Genomic DNA, 9038 nt, shown 5'->3' on the forward strand with positions numbered 1-9038 from the left:
GTATCATTTCCTTAGACCATGAGATTGTGCAACTCCCAGATACCGTAGGAGTGCTTTGGGTGTGCCAAACGTCACAACGTAACTGGGTGGCTATAAAGGTACACTACAGGTATCTCCGAAAGTGTCTATTGGGTTGGCACAAATCGAGACTGGGATTTGTCACTCCGTGTGACGGAGAGGTATCTCTGGGCCCACTCGGTAGGACATCATCATAATGTGCACAATGTGATCAAGGAGTTGATCACGGGATGATGTGTTACGAAACGAGTAAAGGGACCTACCGGTAACGAGATTGAACAAGGTATCGGGATACCGACGATCGAATCTCGGGCAAGTATCGTACCGCTAGACAAAGGGAATTGTATACGGGATTGATTAAGTCCTTGACATCGTGGTTCATCCAATGAGATCATCGTGGAACATGTGGGAGCCAACATGGGTATCCAGATCCCGCTGTTGGTTATTAACCGGAGAGTCATCTCGGTCATGTCTGCATGTCTCCTGAACCCGTAGGGTCTACACACTTAAGGTTCGGTGATGCTAGGGTTATATAGATATAAGTATGCGGTAACCCGAAAGTTGTTCGGAGTCCCGGATGAGATCCCGGACGTCACGAGGAGTTCCGGAATGGTCCGGAGGTAAAGAATTATATATAGGAAGTGCTATTTCGGCTATCGGGACAAGTTTCGGGGTCACCGGTATTGTACCGGGACCACCGGAAGGGTCCCGGGGGTCCATCGGGTGGGGCCACCTGCCCCGGGGGGCCACATGGGCTGTAGGGGGTGCGCCTTGGACTGTATGGGCCAAGGGCACCAGCCCCAAGAGGCCCATGCGCCAAGAGATAAGGGAAAGAAAGAGTCCTAAAGGGGGAAGGCACCTCCGAGGTGCCTTGGGGAGGATGGACTCCTCCCTCGCCGCACCCTTCCTTGGAGGAAGGGCCAAGGCTGCGCCCCCCCTCTCCCTTGGCCCTATATATAGTGGGGGGAATGGAGGGCAGCAACACCTAAGCCCTGGCGCCTCCCTCTCCCTCCCATGACACATCTCCCTCCTCCCGCAGCGCTTGGCGAAGCCCTGTTGGAATCCCGCTACTTCCACCACGCCGTCGTGCTGCTGGATCTCCATCAACCTCTCCTTCCCCCTTGCTGGATCAAGAAGGAGAAGACGTCGCTGCTCTGTACATGTGTTGAACGCGGAGGTGCCGTCCGTTCGGCGCTAGGATCATCGATGATTTGGATCACGACGAGTACGACTCCATCAACCCCGTTCTCTTGAACGCTTCCGCGCGCGATCTACAAGGGTATGTAGATCCACTCCTCCCTCGTTGCTAGATGACTCCATAGATTGATCTTGGTGATACGTAGAAAATTTTGAATTATTGCTATGTTCCCCAACATGATCATCTTGTCACCGGCATGACACCATGATCTCCATCATCGTGTCTCCATGAAGTTGCTCGCCAACTATTACTTCTACTACTAAGGCTAATGCGTTTAGCAATAAAGTAAAGTAATTTACATGGCATTTCTCAATGACACGCAGGTCATACAAAAAATAAAGACAACTCCTATGGCTCCTGCCGGTTGTCATACTCATCGACATGCAAGTCGTGATTCCTATTACAATAGCATGAACATCTCATACATCACATATATATCATTCATCATTCATCACAACTTTGGCCATATCATATCACAAAGCACTTGCTGCAAAAACAAGTTAGACGTCCTCTAATTGTTGTTGCATGTTTTACGTGGCTGCAATAGGGTTCTAGCAAGAACGTTTTCTTACCTACGTTAAAGCCACAATGTGATTTGTCAACTTCTATTTACCCTTCATAAGGACCCTCTTCATCGAATCCGCTCCAACTAAAGTGGGAGAGACAGACACCCGCCGGCCACCTTATGCAACTAGTGCATGTCAGTCGGTGGAACCGGTCTCACGTAAGCGTACGTGTAAGGTTGGTCTGGGCCGCTTCATCCCACAATACCGTTGAAGCAAGATAAGACTAGTAGCGGCAAGAAAGTTGACAACATCAACGCCCACAACAAATTGTGTTCTACTCGTGCATAGAGAACTACGCATAGACCTAGCTCATGATGCCACTGTTGGGGAACGTTGCAGAAAACAAAAAAATTTCCTACGGTTTCACCAAGATCCATCTAGGAGTTCATCTAGCAACGAGTGATTGGATTGCATCTACATACCTTCGTAGATCACGCGCGGAAGCGTTCAAAGAACGGGGATGAGGAAGTCATACTGGACGTGATCCAAATCACCGGAGATCCTAGCGCCGAAGGGACGGCACCTCCGCGTTCAACACACGTACGGTCAGCGTAACGTCTCCTCCTTCTTGATCCAGCAAGGGGGAAGGAGAGGTTCAGGAAGATGGCTCCAGCAGCAGCACGACGAGGTGGTGGTGATGGAGCTGCAGTACTCCGGTAGGGCTTCGCCAAGCTCTATGGAGGAGGAGGATGTGTTGGAGAGGGAGAGGGAGGCACCAAAGGCAAAGGTAAGAGGCCCTCCATCCCCCCACTATATATAGGGGGGCCTAGGGGGGGGGCGCCGGCCCTAGGAGATGCAATCTCCTAAGGGGGCGGCGGCCAAGGGGTGGGGGGCTTGCCCCCCAAGCAAGGGGGCGCCCCCCTTTAGGGTTTCCCCACCCTAGGCGCATGGGCCCTAGGGGAAGTGGCGCCCCAGCCCACTTTGGGCTGGATCCCTTCCCTCTTCAGCCCATGGGGCCCTCCGAGATAGGTGGCCCCACCCGGTGGACCCCCGGGACCCTTCCGGTGGTCCCGGTACAATACCGGTGACCCCAAAACTTGTCCCGACGGCCGAAATAGCACTTCCTATATATAATTCTTTACCTCCGAACCATTCCGAAACTCCTCGTGACATCCGGGATCTCATCCGGGACTCCGAACAACATTCGGGTTACTGCATATACATATCCCTATAACCCTAGCATCACCGAACCTTAAGTGTGCAGACCCTACGGGTTCGGGAGACACGTAGACATGACCGAGATTGCTCTACGGTCAATAACCAACAGCGGGATCTGGATACCCATGTTGGCTCCCACATGCTCCTCGATGATCTCATCGGATGAACCACGATGTCGAGGATTCAAGCAACCCCGTATACAATTCCCTTCGTTAATCGGTATGTTACTTGCCCGAGATTCGATCGTCGGTATCCCAATACCTCGTTCAATCTCGTTACCGGCAAGTCACTTTACTCGTACCGTAATGCATGATCCCGTGACCAGACACTTGGTCACTTTGAGCTCATTATGATGATGCATTACCGAGTGGGCCCAGTGATACCTCTCCGTCATACGGAGTGACAAATCTCAGTCTTGATCCGTGTCAACCCAACAGACACTTTCGGAGATACCCGTAGTATACCTTTATAGTCACCCAGTTACGTTGTGACGTTTGGTACACCCAAAGCACTCCTACGGTATCCGGGAGTTACACGATCTCATGGTCTAAGGAAAAGATACTTGACATTGGAAAACTCTAGCAAACGAACTATACGATGTTGTGCTATGTTTAGGATTGGGTCTTGTCCATCACATCATTCTCCTAATGATGTGATCTCGTTATCAATGACATCAAATGTGCATAGTCAGGAAACCATGACTATCTGTTGATCAATGAGCTAGTCAACTAGAGGCTTACTTGGGACATGTTGGTGTCTATTATTCACACATGTATTACGATTTCCGGATAACACAATTATAGCATGAATAAAGACAATTATCATGAACAAGGAAATATAATAATAATGCTTTTATTATTGCCTCTAGGGCATATTTCCAACACATAGTCCCTGTATTTACACCAAGTAAAATGCCCCCAGAACGACCTCTAGGCGGTCGTGAAACCCAAGTAAAGTCTATCCCGCCAGAAAGACGGTTAAGCAGACTTACTGAGAAATCACGTCTCCATGTTTCAGATAGCCAAAAAATCTAAATTGTATTCCTTGTTACATTCCACAACGAATAAATGTTTAGCCAAGTCATGAAGACCTCTGCTATTAAAAAACATTCAATTCATGAGGAAACAATAGGAGATTTAGAACACTTTGCCCTCTTATGGGACTTACTATCTTTTTTCGAACGTGCGGTCTTTGATTTATGTCGTGATGCTGTAAGCTCAATCAGTGAACTAAGCCCGGGTTCATCTAGACCCACGTCCGAAACCGCCCCTACTAAATGAGAGAGTAGTTGACCATCTGATGTGGCATGCAGCTCCTCCTCGTCAGTATGGGAGACATAAGACTTACTAGAAACACGTGGAGTAACTTTTAATCAGTCGTATTCCAAATGTTTCAAAGCGTTAGTCGAAATAGAAATCTCCTTCTGATTCTTTCAATACTAAAACCCATAATATTCAACTTAGAAATGATAGCGGTATTGGAAAAGGCTAAAAGGGATTTTTATGATGACATAATACCTTGATTGTCGAGGCTGTCTGCTACTTTACGCCGCATAGCCTTGGCCAAGGAGTCATCATCTGTGTCCGTAGAACCATCTTCGGCAACCGTTTGCCGACAACTTCGGTGTGTAGGAGTCAACCCTAATTGTGGTCGGGGTGCCGGCTCTACTGCCGAAGGAGGGGATGATGGTGAAGTAGCAACCCCCTCCCTGACAGCCTCAACCGCCGGATCTAGCGACGAGGCCGCCGTCAGAAGCGTGTTAGGGATCGACGTTACCTCGGACGATGGTTGTTGTTGTGTGTGTGGTTGCCGACGGAGGGGGTGATGGTGGTGTGGAAATCGCCTCTCCAACAGCAACCATCGAAGACGTGAATGTTGGTGTCGTAGCGGTCGGTGTAGAAGGGGTCGTCGTCGTCGACGATGAAGCGGCTCTGCATGGCTCCACCAGCTCCTGAACAGGAACGGTCGGGTCGGGGACGCAGCCTCCCAGGTCCGGACCTTCCAGACCACCTGCCGTGTCCGCCACCTGGACGTTTGTCGGCTGGGTGGGTGCAACCTGCGTGCTGCCCAACTGCTCGGTTGGATGGAATGGCATCGGCCCGAGTGCTTGCATGTGGGATGGCTGGGTGTTGCCCAGCTACTTGATCGGCTAGAGTGGCACCGAACGTAGTGCATGCATGTGAGATGGCTGGACATGCACGTCCTTTGTATTACCCATCAGCTCGTACTTCATGGTTGGCATCCGTCCAGTTGCATGTATGTGTGTCCGATCCTTCGTCTCCTCTCGCGACCGAGACGCCATTGGGTAGCCCGACTACAAGGTCTTCATACGCCGACGTAGATAGGCCCATGTAAAATCATGCACTATGGGTCCACCCTTGACTCAACAGGATTTTGAATCGGCACCGATCGCGTCTCCGTTAATCCCGTCGATCTGGGCAGGGTCGCCATTGGGCATGGCGGAGACGCCGCAACTGCCACGAAGGAGCGGACTTCGCCGGCAGCAGGAGTTGAAGATGTCGCTGGCAGGGGGCGTTGACGATGAGGTCGCTGTCGAGTTGGAGGAAACTAGCGGCTCACATGAAGGAGATGACGAACACACAATTGATGCAGATGAATCAGGATAGCATGACCATAAGGCCTTCATATGCCGACGTAGATAGGCCCATGTAAAATCATGCAATATGGGCCCACCCATTGACTCGGCAGCATTTTGAATAGGCGTTGATCGCGTCTCCGTCAATCCCATTGATCTAGGCGATGGAACCGGCGCTGGAGAGCCACCGCAAACCACTGCGGGCACATGCTTGGCCGCAACCAAGAACTGGCCCAACACGGGCGGCAGCGTGATCCGGCACGGCGGCAAGGGGCCTCTCCATGCGCCCATTCGAGGAGCGCGTGACACCCTCAAGCCAGACACCGAGTATGGAGTACTCTGTCATGGCGGTGCAATCGTCTTGATCCAATCGGTAGTGTATCCCTTGACTGATCCTTCGTCCCATCTTCCATGGCATCGATCTGAACCCTGCAAGACATCAACTCCATACCTGTGTGGCCTGAGGTAGTCTCCGACGGTGAGGACGGTCGTCTCTCCCAGAACCGCGACGCCGGAGATGGAAACCCGGCATCCTCCCAAAATTCCTGCACAATCTCGGCCTCCGTCTTCCTTCTCCGGTGAACCGTCGGGGTCCACTCTGTAGATGCCTCATCATCGGCTAGCACATCCATCGTCATCCTAATCCCAATGGCCGGCCTGCCCTCCTCATCGAGAGAACCATAATCCAAACCGAGGCACGAGAACCGAGATCCACTAGAACCCCCGCCTTGAAGTATGACGCCGGTGAGGACAGGGTAGGCCGGATCGCCAGTGCTAGGCGGCGACCGTGAGTCACCATCCCACCTCGAGAAGTGTGGGTTAGCGATCTGGAGGTCCTAGCTGTAGCGAGCAGGAGGGCCTGGCTGTAGCGTTTGTACAGAGGCAGGGAGTGAGCGGGAGGACACAGTACTTGACGCCTGGCATTGCAGCATCGTCGCTGAGGGAGTCCTGGACAAAGGGGTCCTCGAGCGTACGGCCTGTTGGAGATGGGCTGGACTGTTGGGCCATGAAGATACAAGATTAAAGATTCTCTCACCCGTGTCTGGATGGGACTCTCCTTGGCGTGGATGGCAAGCTTGGCGTTCAGATATGAAGATTCCTTTCGCTGTAACCGACTTTGTACAACCCTAGTCCCCTCCAGTGTCTATATAAACCGGAGGGTTAGTCCGTAGAGGCAATCATAATCAGATAGGCTAGACTTCTAGGGTTTTAGCCATTACGATCTCGTGGTAGATCAACTCTTGTAATCCCCATACTCATCAATATTAATCAAGCAGGATGTAGGGTATTACCTCCATCAAGAGGGCCCGAACCTGGGTAAAACTTCGTGTCCCTTGTCTCCTGTTACCATCAACCTCCGACGCACAGTTCGGGACCCCCTACCCAAGATCCACGGTTTTGACACCGACATTGGTGCTTTCATTGAGAGTTCCACTGTGTCGCCACAAGAAGGTTCGATGGATTCATCCATCATCTGTAACGATGCTGCACCAGGGGAGGTTTTTCTCCCCGGCCAGATCTTCGTATTCGGCGGCTTCGCACTACGGGCCAACTCGCTTGGCCATTTGGAGCAGATCGACAGCTACGCCCCAGGTCGCCAGATTAGTTTTGGAAACCTAGATTATGTCGCTGATATCCGAGGAGACTTGATCATCCAAGGATTCACGATCCCAACCTCCGCTCTGGCCTTAGAGCCGGAGCGCCACGCCATTATCGAAGACGAGATTTCCAAACCCGCTGGACTATCTATGGCCACTAGGCCCAGTATGGCAGAGCCGGAGGAAGCAGTGTCACCGACGTCCATCACCAAGCCGGACTCTTCCCTGGACGTCGGCTCTGAACTCTCAGAGCTAGCATCGTGTGAGGTCGGCCAAGGAATTCCTTTCCTGCCATACTCCATGAATTCTTTTCTCCCTCAACCAAACTCGCCTTTAAGCGAGGCTCTGGACTTGATGCGATCCCTCGCGATTACGGAGGAGCAATGTCCGAACTACACCCAGCCCGAACTAGGGGCTGAGAGAGGGGAATTTTACGTCCCACCCACCACCCACTTCATCGCCATAGTTGTGGACTTAACTGACATGCTCGATTATTACTCCGAAGACATCGACGGTATGGACGATGATGCCGGAGAGGAGCAAGCCGAAAACCCGCTGTTTATCGGATGCTGGACAGCCACCTCTTCGTATGACGTGTATATGGTGGACGCACCCAAGGAGGGTGACAGCGATAAAGAGAAAAATCCAGTAGAGGATAAACCTCCCGAGATACAACAAAAGCGCCGACGACGCCGCTCTAAATCATGCCGCAGCAAAGACAGCAATACCGGCACGAGAGACAACAACACTCCGGATGATGCAGAAGACCAAGAATATCCCGTCGAGCAATACTCCGAACAAGACGGTCAGGAGGATGGGCGAGTCAGCCCTGATGAACAGGATGCAAACGAAGACTCGGAGGACAGTAATTATCTTCCACCCTCCGAGGATGAGGTGAGCCTTAGCGACGAAGACTTTATCGTGCCTGAGGAACCGCTTGAGCAGGAACGCTTTAAGCAACGGCTAATGGCCACTGTAAGAAGCCTGAAAAAGAAGAAGTAGCAGCTTCAAGCTGATCAAGATCTGCTCAATGATAGATGGACTGATGTCCTGGCAGCAGAAGAATATGGCCTCGAGCGCCCAACTAAAAGTTACCCGAAGCGTAAACTGCTACCTCAATTCGATGATGAGGCACCTGATCCCGTACCATCAGCGCGTAATGTGACTGATCGACCACCACGCGGCCGGGACAAAATGGCAACTCAAGCCGAACACTGGCCCGTCCTACCTCGCCGTAAAGGCAGAGACAAAACTGCTCAGGGATACACGTATGACCTGTGGCAGGGCCTGAAGAATAAAGCAGGTCTGACCAGATCAATCTACGGATCACGGGGGTGTGCCCCGACGCGCGACGTTGGCTATCAAGCCGAACATGGCAAGCACAATTATGTCCGAGCCAAAAATCGCAGACGGACTCCATCTGAACTACATCACAATCTAGTCCGATATAGAGGCTCCGCACACCCCCTCTGCTTTACTGTTGAAGTAATGGAACATGAATTCCCAGAAGGGTTCAAACCTGTGAATATCAAATCATATGATGGAACCACAGATCCCGCGGTATGGATTGAAGACTTTATTCTCCATATTCATATGGCCCGCGGCGATGATCTTCATGCCATCCAATACCTCCTCCTAAAACTCTAGGGGCCAGCCCGGCACTGGCTGAACAGCCTGCCTGAAAACTCCATTGGCAGCTGGGAGGACTTGGAAGAAGCCTTCCTTGACAACTTCCAAGGTACATATTTTCGACCTTCGGTTGCCGACGACTTAAGTCACACAATTCAACAGCCCGGAGAGTCAGCCAGGAAATTCCGGACTAGGTTCTTAACCAAAAAGAACCAGATCATCGACTGTATGGATGCCGAAGCCCTAGCGGCCTTTAAACATAGCATCCGGGACGA

At 51.7% G+C, this 9038-nt stretch overlaps 1 pseudogene; it reads right to left on the minus strand.

Annotated features, from left to right (window-relative positions):
• Positions 1-4440: 4440 nt before the first annotated feature.
• On the minus strand, positions 4441-5182 carry LOC147985370 (uncharacterized; annotated as a pseudogene).
• Between the last annotated feature and the right edge of the window lie 3856 nt (positions 5183-9038).

The sequence above is a fragment of the Triticum urartu genome, chromosome 2A (assembly GCF_056163025.1).
Source record: "Triticum urartu cultivar PI428250 chromosome 2A, HENAU_Tu73, whole genome shotgun sequence".
Classification (NCBI taxonomy): domain Eukaryota; kingdom Viridiplantae; phylum Streptophyta; class Magnoliopsida; order Poales; family Poaceae; genus Triticum; species Triticum urartu.